The sequence below is a fragment of the Protopterus annectens genome, chromosome 7.part0 (assembly GCF_019279795.1).
Source record: "Protopterus annectens isolate FY-2018-M chromosome 7.part0, PAN1.0, whole genome shotgun sequence".
NCBI lineage: Eukaryota > Metazoa > Chordata > Ceratodontiformes > Protopteridae > Protopterus > Protopterus annectens.
Genome location: NC_056739.1, coordinates 1,052,661,922 through 1,052,675,458, shown reverse-complemented (window position 1 = coordinate 1,052,675,458; position 13,537 = coordinate 1,052,661,922). Strand labels below are relative to the sequence as shown.

Genomic DNA, 13,537 nt, shown 5'->3' with positions numbered 1-13,537 from the left:
ACTGTAGGTCCCTAGTCCTAATTTTAATAGCTTCATTGGATCACAAAATGGTGCAAAATCTCCATTGAACAAGGTTATAGAATTAAGAATGCACAGGCTAGGGCTTCAGATTCACCTGACTGTTTTACTGACCTTAATTTTTTTTTTTTTTAAGAACAGAAGTATTTTAGATGTGCATTGGTGCTTCCCCATCTTTTTTTGTGAATACAGTGTCCTCAAAGATAAGTGCTTGCTTGTGTTACTTATAACCCAGCAGTAGCATTGTCCTTATTTTGAGCAGTTTAATTATGTTTGTGAGTTAACTTATAGATCTGAGTGTCTGTGCATTCCATTTTTGATTACATGTCTAGAAAATGTTTTGAAAGATAGTTCACATTCCCTACTAAGCAGGTATTTGCATACTGGAGTTCTGTCTTTCAAAATGACTGAAGTAATTTCTCACACAGAACTTTGAGCACTGCTTGGCATCTGCACAATATGTGGAGCTAACAGTACTCAGATGTTGATATGGCAATAACCCACACCTGGGTGTGGGTAATGCTGGATTTACCCATGGCTGGCATGGTTTGGTCACAAGGGCGAAGCCCGAGTGGCCAAACAAAGCCAACCGTGGGTAAATCCAGCATTACCCACACCCAGAAGTGGTTATTGTTATTATCTAATGACATTATTTAAGAAAAAAAATTACTTTTCTTAAATAATGGCATTGTATAATGCCTCCTTGCTGCCCTTCCGCAGCTGTCTGGTATTCTGCGGCAGTTCTGATGTGTACTGCGCATGCGTATGCCTACGCAGTACATCAGAACTGTGGGCAAAAGCAGCGGAGAAAGCAAGATCTCCATTGCTTTTTACAAACTGTTTTCGCTATGTTAAATGGGTTTAACATAGCAAGACAGCTTTAAAAAAAGCAACGGAGAATCTCCGTTGCTTTTTTTAAAGCTGTCTCGGTATGTTAAACCCATTTAACATAGCGAGACAGTTTTGAAAAAAGCAATAGAGAAAGCAAGATCTCCGTTGCTTTTTACAAACTGTTTTGCTATGTTAAATGGGTTTAACATAGCAAAACCTTTAAAAACAGCGGAGAATCTCCGTTGCTTTTAAAGCTGTCTCGGTATGTTAAACCCATTTAACATAGCGAGACAGTTTTGAAAAAAGCAACGGAGAAAACAAGATCTCCGTTGCTTTTTACAAACTGTCTCGCTATGTTAAAGGAGTTTAACATAGCGAGACAGCTTTAGAAAAGCAACAGGGAATCTCCGTTGCTTTTTTTAAAGCTGTGTCGCATGTTAAACTCGTTTAACATAGCGAAACAGTGAGAAAAAAGAGTTATAGTAATGGAAAATGTCCGGGCGACCGGACCTTTTTCCATTACTATAACTCTGATTTACAACGTGCACGCTGACCAATCAGCATGCACGTTTTTGAATATTAATGGGGGGAAGTTGTATAATGGCAAGTAAATGCAGCTCTGATTGTATTTTACCACCATTGTAATGTGCATCTGCCCAGTGATGCCCAGAAAGTTCTTATTTCTGATCCTTGTTTCCCCGGTTTAATTAGCAGCCTGGGACCCATAGAGAAAAGGAAAGCAAGTGATCAGAGGTCAGTTTGTTTCCCACTGGAGGAAGATTAGCATGACAAGAGTGACTGCATTCAGAGACCATGGTTTTACCATCAGGCAGCATTAGCAGTAATGGTGTGGAAATAAACAATATGGAACACTACAAGTTGATGTACACATTGTTGCATGTGCTTAGTACAACAGCCCATATGGCTTCAACTACATGTAAATAAGTCCACCCCATGCTGTCCAGATTAAGGCAAAAAGAAAAAAAATTCCTAAAACTGAGTACATTGTGAGGGCCAAAAATAAATTAAATTTCCCTCTGTCAGGTAAACTTTCTGTTAGAGTGAAGGAAGAGGAAAATGTTCTTGTTAGCACATACTTTGAGGAAAAAAAATGTTTAAAATGTAGCACACATCACTTTACTGCTGTCAAGCCCTATTGTTCCACTTGTTTTACTTGTGTTTTGGTTTTATGTATTTTTCTGTTTTTGTTTTTGTATTGGCACAGGAGCAATGGTTTTTATTCTAGAGCTTATCCTGTTTTTATCTACTGCTTTGCCCAAGACACAAAATTTAACTCTGCAGTTTTGTTGCTTAACATTTATGTATTATCAGATCATATGGATCAGGCAGGAAGTATAGCAAGATTTAATTGTACCGCAGATCATTCTAATCTGATTTTACAACAAATTGTACTGCCTTATTACTGCTTATGGTCTCATTTTATCATTTTAGCCAAAAACATCTGGTACTAATTGCTCTTTATGACCTCACAGCAGATGCAAAATGATCACTGTAAAATTAGTAGAAACTATAATGTACAGAACTGAAAAAGTATGCTACCTTTTGAGTTTAGTATCCTAACTGCTTGCATGAATAGGTTACTGCTTGTATTACTCTCAAGCCTAAGTAATTTGTTTTCCTCTTATTGAGGTGGCCCAATGTAGTGTAGTTTCTGGACCAGCCTACTTAATAAGTTAACAAAATAAAATCCTATTTTTTGAGCAAGTTATATGCAAAGGACCCTTTTTCCTATTTTCCAGATAGTGGCAGATTATATTAGGGTTGATCTGGGTAAAGGTGTAGATGTTCATCGTGTTACCCTGCTGCAGTCATCACACTTGGGTTATCCTGACGTCAGGCGGTCCCGCAGTCGGCCGGATTTCCAAAGTCTTGGTCCGACGTCGGTTGCTGTCGCCTCATCCCAGCGCCAGCCAGGGGTACATATATTGCAACCGACGCCATTTTCTTCAGTCTTTCTTGCAGCGGTGCCGAAGCAGAAGCAGTTCGCAAGTGCCGGTCAGCCGACTCCTGAGATTGTCGAATTCGAATTTCAGACCGAAGTCTTCTATAAAGCTAAGTACCCCATTGGGGAAACTTTTCTTGCCTCAGACCGATGTCAGAAAAAGTTAACAATTGTATTTCTTGTGGGAAGCAAATACCTCATAAGGATTTTCATTCTTATTGCATACCTTGCCTAGGCCCTGATCACGACATCACTTCTTGTTGTTTTTGTGCTAGGTTTAATAAGCGTACTATTAAAAGATTTTGATTTACGCGACACTATTTTGGTAGAAAATTTAACTATAACATGCCGTCGGAGCTTCCGACTACCGGCGTGCACAAAAAGCGCAGGGACAAGGATCGACAGCCCAGGCCTAAGCCCGATTCCGAGGCCTCGGTTGATCCGGCCTCCAGTTCTCCGGTGATCAGTGAGGCTCCGACACAGCCCCTGACTACCGCAGTCCTGGACCCCGAGACCGCCACGGATATTTTGACGGAATGTACTAGGCCGACGCAGCCTTTTACTTCAGGCCCTTCCAACGATTTACCTTCCAAGGACGTCGGTGCTTCTGAAACGCCATCTGTCTCTGAAGGCGTTTTCAGACCGACGACTCTTACAGTCAAAACGTTTTCTAAGTCAAAGATTCCTTCTAAACCTAAAAAGACTACACTTCAGTCTCCTGTTCAAGGCCCTATGCCTAAGAAACAGATGCTCAAAATGGCTGAAGATTTGATTTCTCTTATCAGGGGTTCTCAGCCTCCTCCTGACAAAAGGCCTAGACAAGAGGAAGATTCTGCTTCCTCTGAGCAACTTTCTATTTCTTCGGATTCCTCTGAGGACCAAGACTATTCCTTCTCTCCTTATGAAGATTCTGATGCTGAGGACTCTATTCCCTCAGCTAACCCTCCAGAAGATTTCTCTTTTGGGGAAACTTTACACACTATGAGGGAACATTTTCACTGGGAAGGTCAGGATTACTCTGATTCCAAGAAAAGGCTCAGAGAGTTTATTTTACTCCCCCAACACAGACCTCTAGCCATCCCTCCTGTTTTGGACATTGTGGATGATGTCTATTTAGAATCCAGTTTCAACCCTGACTCTCTACCTCCTGCTCCGGCCAAGCCTGACAGATACTACAGAGTACCTGATTCCCACAAATTTCTTTACAAAAGCCCAGTAGCTGACCCAGAGACTATCTCTCAGGGTCCCAAGGGGGCTAAGGCTTCCATGGCTAAAAACCCAGTACCTTCTGAAAGGGATTCAAGAGCACTAGACAGGTGGGGGAAAAAGGTTTACACCTCAGCCACATTAGCTATGAGAGCACTAAATTCTCAATTTCATATGCTTAAGTATCAGTAATTTCTGATCTCTCAGTTAAAACAAAAGATAACCACCCTCCCTCAACAATCTGAATTGAAAGAAGTACAGGACTTGTTGCACGCCACCGAGCAGGTGGGCAAACATACCTTACAATGTGGGTTTGATTCTTTAGAGGCCTCCTGCAGAGCAGCTGTCACTGGATCAGTTATACGTAGGCATGCCTGGTTAAAGGAACAAAGTCTACCTGATCATGTTAAAGCAAAACTACTAGATGCTCCTTTGCAGCAGGATGTTCTTTTTGGAATTAAAGCAGAAGAAGTTTTAAAGAAAATGGAAGATAAGGCAAAATCAATGCAGACAGTCAAAGATTTCCTACAAGTACAACCCCCTCGCTTCAGCAGAAACTGGCCAACAAATAATTGGTCCTTTCCAGCCACTGACAGACCTCAGAGGGGTAAATACAGGCGCCCAAGGGGCAGAGGACAACCACAAGCCCAGTATAAACCTCGCCAATGGGGCACTCCAACCCAGAAGGGAGGAGAAGACAGGTCTCAACCCACCAGAAGGCAACCTCAATGACTTGCACCTCAGCTGGCCAAACAAAGCTCTTTTGTCAGCCCAAAACTAGCACTTTTTTCAGACAACTGGCACATGGTCACAAAGGACAAATGGGTCCTAGACATAATTTTGCGAGGATATAGATTCCACTTTCACACCTTGCCAAAGAAAAGAGGAATGCCAAACCTGCCACAAAATCAAAGGGCAGAGGCTCAAAAACAAATTACAGCTCTCATGGCCATGAGAGCCATTCAACGGGTACCAACTCAAGAGCAAGGCCAAGGATTTTACTCCAGGCTCTTTCTAGTACCCGGAATTGACAATGCTTGGAGACCAATTCTGGACCTTTCGATTCTAAACACTTACTTACAAGTTCCCAAATTCAAGATGCTAACACTACAGCAGCTACTTCCCATGTTGGGCAAGGAAGCATGGCTGGTAACGTTGGACCTCAAGGAGGCATACCTGCATGTCCCTATCAGACAAAGTTGCAGAAGATACCTCCGTTTCATTGCAGGTTCAACCCATTATCAATTCTCTGCACTGCCCTTTGGCTTATCTACTGCGCCCAGAGTTTTACTTAAAATGCCTGGCACCAGTAATTGCATACTGCAGACAAAGAGGAATTCAAATATATCCATACCTGGATGACTGCCTCATCCAAGCAGAAAGAAAAGACATTCTCTTGCATCATCTGGCTTTTGTGAAGCATCTACTAAATTGTCTAGGGTACACAGTAAACGAAAAGAAGTAAAAACTAGTACCCTCACAAAAAATTACATTCCTGGGTGCCAGCTTGGACACAACGGCCCAGAAGGCTTATCTAACACCAGACAAGCAACTACAACTGACTCAATATTTCAAGACAATGGCAACAAAGACCCAATTAACTGCAAGAAAAATTCTGCAGGCTTTGGGCTTCATGGCATCTTGCATTCTGATAATACCATTTGCAAAACTGCATATGAGGAAATTACAGTGGTACCTAAAAAGCGTATGGTCTCAACACAGCCACAGCTTGGACACAGTGATATTTCTCATTCCCTGCCTTCAACAGGAATTTCTATGGTGGGCACAGGCATGTCACCTCAACAAGGGTCAGCCTTTCACCTTGCCCCCAACCAGGCAAACTATCACAACAGAAGCTTCAGACTATGCCTGGGGGGGCACACATGGCAGGGCAGTGCATTCAAGGCCTATGGACTGCAGAACAAAGAAAACTGCACATAAATCAAAAAGAGATGCTAGCTGTACTGAAAGCTCTGACATCCTTCAAGGATCTACTACAGCCAGGACAACTTGCAATAAAGACGGACAACACCACAGTAATGTGGTACATAAACAAACAAGGGGGCACACATTCCTACCCTCTTTGCAGGCAAGCAATAATCTTATGGAACACAGCTCTGGCCTACCAAGTCCAGTTACAAGCTCAATTCCTGCCAGGACAGAAAAACACATTGGCAGACGATCTAAGCAGAAACATCAAAGTTCCCCATGAGTGGAAACTAGACCCACAAATATTTTCAATGATAACTCAAAAATGGGGCCTTCCAAATTTAGACCTGTTTGCCAGTCCTCAAAACTACCAACTGACAAATTTTGTACAAGGACATTCCACCATCAAGCTTGGAAAGTGGACGCTCTCTCCTTCAGTTGGAAAAACCTGACAGCATATGCCTTTCCTCCATTACCTCTTCTCACAAAGGTTCTTTTGAAGTTCAAAAAGGAGAAACCTCGACTGATTCTCATAGCCCCAGACTGGCCACGCCAGCACTGGTACCCGCTACTGAAGAATATGGCTCACAGCCCACCATGGATATTGCCTCAAATACCTCATTTACTCATGCAGCAAAACAGATTCTACACAGCCAGCTCAAAACCTTAAACCTGGCTGCATGGCGAATCTTTTAAACATCCAACCAGCCCCTCTTTCATAAGCAGTTCTGGATGTTATTCTGGAAGCCAGGAGACCAAGCACCAGGAAGGCTTACTTGGACAAATGGAAAAGGTTTTCTGCTTGGAACCAAGCTAAAGGCCAAGACACACCTCAGCCTCATATGCCCCACATTCCACAGTATTTAGCTGAGATGTTGCACAAAGGACTTTCCTTCTCCTCAATTAAAATCCATGCTTCAGCTATTTCAGCTCACTACGACACGAATCCACCTTTATTTTCAAATCCTCTTCTAAGGCAGTTCCTCAGAGGGGCAAAGAACATTAGACCACCTAGAAGAGCTCCTACACCAACATGGAACCTCAACTTTGTTCTGGAAAAACTAACGCTACCTCCCTTTGAACCAGCTTTCTCTGCAGACCTTCAGTTCCTATCTTGGAAGACTACCCTGCTCCTGGCAATAACTTCTGCTAGGAGAGTCCCAGAATTACAGGCACTTATGGCAGTGGAACCTTTCCTCATTTTTCTTCAAGACAGAGTTTCTCTACTAACTAATCCTTCCTTCATGCCTAAGGTGGTTTCCAGTATAGCTTTAAATCAAACCATCCACCTGCCCACTTTCTTCCCCAATCCACAGAACAAAGGTGAGAGACTCCCGCATTCCTTGGACATTCACAAGCAGCTTTGTTACTACTTGGATAAAACTAAGGCTTTCAGAAAAACTGGCCAGCTCTTTGTATCCTATGCTACAGCTTCTCAAGGGAGGGCCATATCCAAGCAAACCATTTCTAAATGGATAGGCCATTGCATACGGTTCTGTTATACCCATCATGGGAAACCAGTTCCTCCTACCATTAGATCCCACTCTACCAGGGCAACAGCTACCTCTACAGCCTTTCTCAGGGGGGTTCCTACCAAGGAAATTTTAGAAGCTGCAACTTGGAGTTCTGTGCACACCTTCACCAACCACTATCACTTACCTCTTTATTCTAAGTCCAGGGCAGGCTTCGCCACTGCAGTTTTGCAGGGCCTCATTGCCTCCACTAACCCTCTATACCACCTCCACCCTACCTTAGCTTTGGGACTCAACCCAAGTGTGATGACTGCAGCAGGGTAACACGATGAACATAGTACAGTTTTGTACCTACCATAAATGTAGATGTTAGTGTTCACCCTACTACTGTCAGTCTCTCCCTCCCTCCAACCCCTCTGATCTACTGGCTAAATCTCTGCTATGCCTTACTGATGTATTTGCTTATAGCTGAAGGGATTTTGTGTTTGTACAGTGTTCACACCATTTGGTACTAATTTGGATCACCTTTTTGGGGGCACCTGACATCTGGGGCAAGAAAAACTGAAGAAAATGGCGTCGGTTGCAATATATGTACCCCTGGCGCGCTGATGTCAGGGATGAGGCGACAGCAACCGACATCAGACCAAGACTTTGGAAATTCGGCCGACTGCGGGACCGCCTGACAACAGGATAACCCAAGTGTGATGACTGCAGCAGGGTGAACACTCGAACATCTACATTTATGGTAGGTACAAAACTGTACTGTTGCCACAGCTGTGGCTGCTAGCAGAACAGGCCATTTATTAATTTATGTATTTCTTTGCAGAGAAATACTATGCATTTTGACTTAAATAGAAAATAACCAAGCAGTCACAGCTTTTGATGACCTATGGAGGAGGTTGACATACTCAACCAACCATTTCATGGGCTTTTTGTAGGACAGCATGGACAAAGGAGCAGAAGGCCTGCAAAATCTAAAGGAAAGGTGTCCGTGCAGAAGAGTAGCTGTAGATGTGACATGATTAAGATTATTATTATTATTCCTTGCAGGCAACCAAATATTCATTACTTTCAAGTTCTTGTCTCAGGAATTGGGAATAGATTTTTAAATAATGTTGTTATGTACTTAGAAAGTTTCTAGCAAATGGATTTTGCATTACGATACACTTTTGTAAGGATATGGAGTCTGAAACTCAAACGTGTGTCATTATTTAGTGAAGACTACAATTCATGAAAGTTTGTCAAGAACTCCTAGACCTTCCTAGGTGAAGGTGTAAATGCATTCCATGCCCCACCCCCTAAGCTGAAAGTGGTAACTGTACAAAAGCTTACACTAATGCCGTGAACACTAGCTTGCATAAGTGTATAAACTCAGCTACCAGATAGAATCAAAGCCAGAGCCCCAAGTAAAATCAAGCTGCCATGATGGGCTTCCAGCATCAACAAACTCTACAATGAACACAAAAAGTTGCTGTTAAAGAAAACAAACATTAGGACCCAACAATGGAAAAGTACCCTCCTCAGCCTTAACAGGCAAATAAGATAACTTGTCAAATCCTCCCAGAGCTCTTTGAGAGAAACCTAGCAAGTACTGCCAAGGATAACCACAAGGCCTTTTATATCTACGTACGTAACCTAAAGGGTAGGACCCAAACGTGCAGAACTGGTCATCAGTGGTATCGCACACACTGTGACCCCACAGAGATAGCGAACTTGATAACGGTTAGGCTTGGTGAAAATTTCACTCCCTTATCCCTTCCTAACTAACAACCCCTCCCTCAAATTTCCACCTACTTTACATATCTGAAGAACAGGTCCTCAAAGCCCTGTCCAAGGCAGAACACTGTCTCTATGGGACCAGACTACATCCCAGGCTGTCTTCTAAACAGGGTAAAACATGAAGTAGCATCACCACTAAGTACCCTTTTCAGTCGTAGCCTTAACCACAGGCTTTGTTCCTACCGAATGAAGAACAGCTACAGATGTTGAAAAAACACAAAATAGGCCACAGTGGAGCAAAGTACCAGTGGAAATAAAACAATAAAATCCAAAAGACTTCCAAAAATCAAGGTAAACCTAGGCAGATGTGATAAAAAACAGTTTAATGAACGGTAAGCGCTTTCATGCTCTCCTGAGCACTTCTTCAGACCATATAAAAAATACAAATTCACATACACTGCTTATAAAATACATAGCATTTCAAACTAACCTATCACAGAATAAAATCACTTAAATAGTCTCCGCCTTTTAATAAAGGGTTTTAAAGGGATAGAGGTATTCAAACCTGGTGGTGTTTTGCTGTGTAGCCTAATAATCCAACTGCTGTCTTGCTGTTGTAGAATGTTATTAAGATCTCCCAGTCTACCGCCAGGCTTAAGTTGTTCTAAAACTCTAAACATAAATGTATGTGTAGAGTCTGTGTCCCTCACATGACAGGCTAGGGCATTTGTTGAATCATTCTTCCTAATGGCTAATAAATGCTCACGTATCCTTTCCTTTAATTGTCTCTTGGTCTTTCCTACATAGAAATTTCGACAAGATAAACAACTAGCTAAGTAGACCACATATGTACTACAGCAATTGGTATAAGAATTACTAGTGTATTTAAAATGTGTGGTTGGATGTATAAAACTAGACGCTGTATCTATAAATGAGCAATAATTGCATTTGCCACACATAGTGGTACATCCATTATTTATAGAACTACGTGAATTGTTATTTTTATAGCATAGCATCTGTTTAAGATTGTGCTTGTTTTTAAAAGCAAAATTTGGTCGTGGTCCTACAACCTGGCTAATTTTTTCATGTGACATAAGAATAGGCCAGTTTTTCTTGATAATGTCACAAAAAGCTCTATGATCACTAGTATAATTCATCGTAAAATTCACTAGATGTTCATTGGATTGTGTATTCCCATTGTGAGAAACTGAATTATTGGCATAGAGAAAAGGACATGCATTCGTGGGTCTTAATTCAGTAACCTCACGTTCCATTTGATCTACCTCATTGTGTTTATAACCTCTGCATTTAAATTCATCCTTTAGCTTAGATAGATTTGCATCAAAGACCTCTTGAACACTATCTAGTCTGGATATCCGCATGCCCTGGCCCTTTAGTACGTTCTTAACAACCCTCTTCGGATGCATACTATTCCTTTGTAGGGTGGCATTTACCTTGCATTCTTTCCTGAACATACATGTGGCTATTTGGCCATCTAATGTCCTATATATCTTGACATCAAGGAAATCTATGGCAGTATATGAATGGTGATGGGTAAATTTAAGAAAATCGGTGGTCATATTCAAATATTGCACAAAATGTGGTATTAATTTATGTGATCCTTGCCAAAGAATAAAAAGGTCTTCCACAAACCTTTTAAAAAAGGCTATATATTTCCTATATGTATGTTGACTGAGCATATATTTCTCTTCCCAACCACTCATAACCAAATTGGCATAACTATTGGCGCAGGGGGTCCCCATAGCTACTTCCTGCCATTGCCAATAATACTGCCCATTGAAACAAAACAAGTTATGTTCCAATATAATGCTAAGTAGGCCACACAGCAACACATTCTTACTATCAGTAAAACTGCCATCTCTTTTTATAACATCATGTAATATTGTCAAACCTTGTACATTGGGTATACTTGTAAAAAGTGACTGTACATCCAGCGTAATAAAACTAAGGTCATTCATATCAGTGCAAGAACTTAAAAACGAAGACGTAGAGACTATAAAATGTCTGGTTAAGAATCACTTCAGATTTATCTACCAACTTTCTTAGTTTTTTCTCAACAAAAATTGATATACCTCAGTCGGTTTTGTGCCTTATTTAAGCAACAAACTATTCGTCGTTGGTTTATTTACGCTTCTAAATACATTGGTACTCTGTTCAATTATCCAGATATGGCTCCGGTAAGCCATCCGACTACCGACTTTCCAAAAAAAAAGCAAAGATAAAGACAGAGGCAGACCGCATAGGTCTAAAGCTGCCGACTACGCTTCTAAGCTAGTCGCCAGTTCGCCGGTACTCCGTGAGGTGCTTTCGCAGCCCCTGATACCCACTACTTCAGATTCGCAGGCCTCTACTGAGACCCATTTGGAGTCCAGTATGTTGTGAGATGCTTCAACTGTGGGACCTGCGGATGTGTCTACCTTAGATGGGTCTGGAGCCACTGTGCAGGCACCGGCTTCTGAGGGTGTATTCAGGCCTACTGACTTGAATATTAAACAGACTCCTTCTTCTTCTTCAAGGCCTAAAACTCGATCCATGCCTAGAAAACCGATGCCCAGACCGCATGTTCAGGCCTCTGTGCCTAAAAAACAAGTAAGAATGGCTGAATAACTTATTACTCTAATCAGTGGAAGCCACCCTTCCCCCTCTAAGAGACCTTAGGACTGAGTTTGCTTATGATTCTAATGATCAGGACTCTGAAATTTCTGTTTCCTCTGATGACCAAGATTTACCCTTATCTACCTATGAGGATTCTGATGCAGAGGACTCTATTCCCTCTGCTTCCCCTACAGAAGATTTCTCTTTTGGTGAAACCTTGCATTCTCTTAGGGAGCATTTCTAGGATTACTCTGACTCTAAAAAGAGGCTTAGGGATTTCTTACTCCTCCCCCAACACAGGCCTTTAGCTATCCCTCCTGTACTGGACATTGTTGATGATGCCTTTTTGGAATCTAGCTTGGCCCCTGACTCTTTAACTCCTGCTCCCAGAAAACCTGATAGTTATTACAGGGATGTTCATCGTGTTTCACTGTTGCAGTCATTACACTTGTGTTATCCTGCTGGCAGGCTACCTGCAGTCGGCCTGAATTCCAAAGTCCTGGTCTGGCATCTGTTGCTGTCACCTCTTCCCTAATGTCAGTGCACCAGGGGTATAAAAGATGCCGCAGACGCCATTTTCTTCAGTCTTTCTTGCCGCGCGGTGCCCGAAGCAAAAGCAGTTTGTGACTCCTGAGGTTTTTCGAAATCGAATTTTAGATCCGAAGTCTTCAATAAAGCTGAGTACCCCATTGGGGAAACTTTTTTCTTGCTCCAGACTGATGTCAGAAAAAGTTAACAATTGTATTTCTTGTGGGAAGCAAATACCTCATAAGGATTTCCACTCTTACTGTATTCCATGCCTAGGCCCTGACCACGACGTTGCTAGTTGTCGGTTTAGTGCTAGATTTAACCAATGCACTATTAAACGTCGGTACGATTTTGCTTTTCATTATTTTGGCAGAAGGTTTCACTACATAATGCTGTCGGAACAACCGACGACTGGAATTCATAAAAAACGCAAGGATAAAGACAAGGACAAGCATCCGAGGTCCAAAACTGATGTCGAAGCCTCTTCTAGGCCAGTCGCTGGTTCACCAGTGCTCAGTGAGGTGCTTTCGCAGCCCCTGATTCCCGCTACCTCAGAGCCACAGGCCGCCTCCGTCTCCCACGTGGAGACAGCTAGGCCTCTGAATACTCAATGTACTGGCTGTTCGGAAATTAACCCCTCAGATGGGTCTGGAGCCGCTGAGCAGGCATCGGCTTCTGAGGGTGTCTTCAGACTTGCACAACTTTATATAAAGCCTACTTCAGCATTCAAGACAAAGTCTAAAACAGTTTTAAAGACAAGGAAACCAGTACAGCATTCTCCAGGACAGGCTTCTATGCCTAAGAAACAGATGCTCAAAATGGCCGAAGACGTAATTACTTTGATCAGGGTTTCCCATCCCCCTCCTGATAAGAGGCCTAGGCAAGACACTGAATATGATTCCTCTGATCAGGTTTCCATTTCCTCTGATTCCTCTTCTGATCAGGGATATCCTGTTCCTCCCTATCAGGATTTTGATGCTGAAGATTCTATTCCTTCAGCTTCTCCTCCTGAGGACTATTCTTTTGGGGAAACCCTGCATACCACGAGGGAGCATTTCCATTGGGAGAGCCAGGATTATTCCGATTCTAAGAAAAGACTTAGAGACTTTCTTTTACTTCCTCAGCACAGTCCCCTTGCAATTCCCCCTGTTCTAGACATAGTAGATGATGTTTTTTCAGAGTCTGGCCTGTCTCCAGACTCTTTACCTCCTGCCCCTGTTAAGCTGGACAGATACTACAGGGTCCCAGACTCCCA

The 13,537-nt window shown here is 42.4% G+C and overlaps 1 protein-coding gene across 6 annotated transcripts in view; it reads left to right on the top strand.

Annotated features, from left to right (window-relative positions):
- Positions 1-13,537, top strand: part of LOC122806846 (cyclin-dependent kinase 17-like) — a 2,140,137-nt gene that overhangs the window by 1,996,837 nt on the left and 129,763 nt on the right. The gene's annotated exons all lie outside the window — the stretch shown is intronic.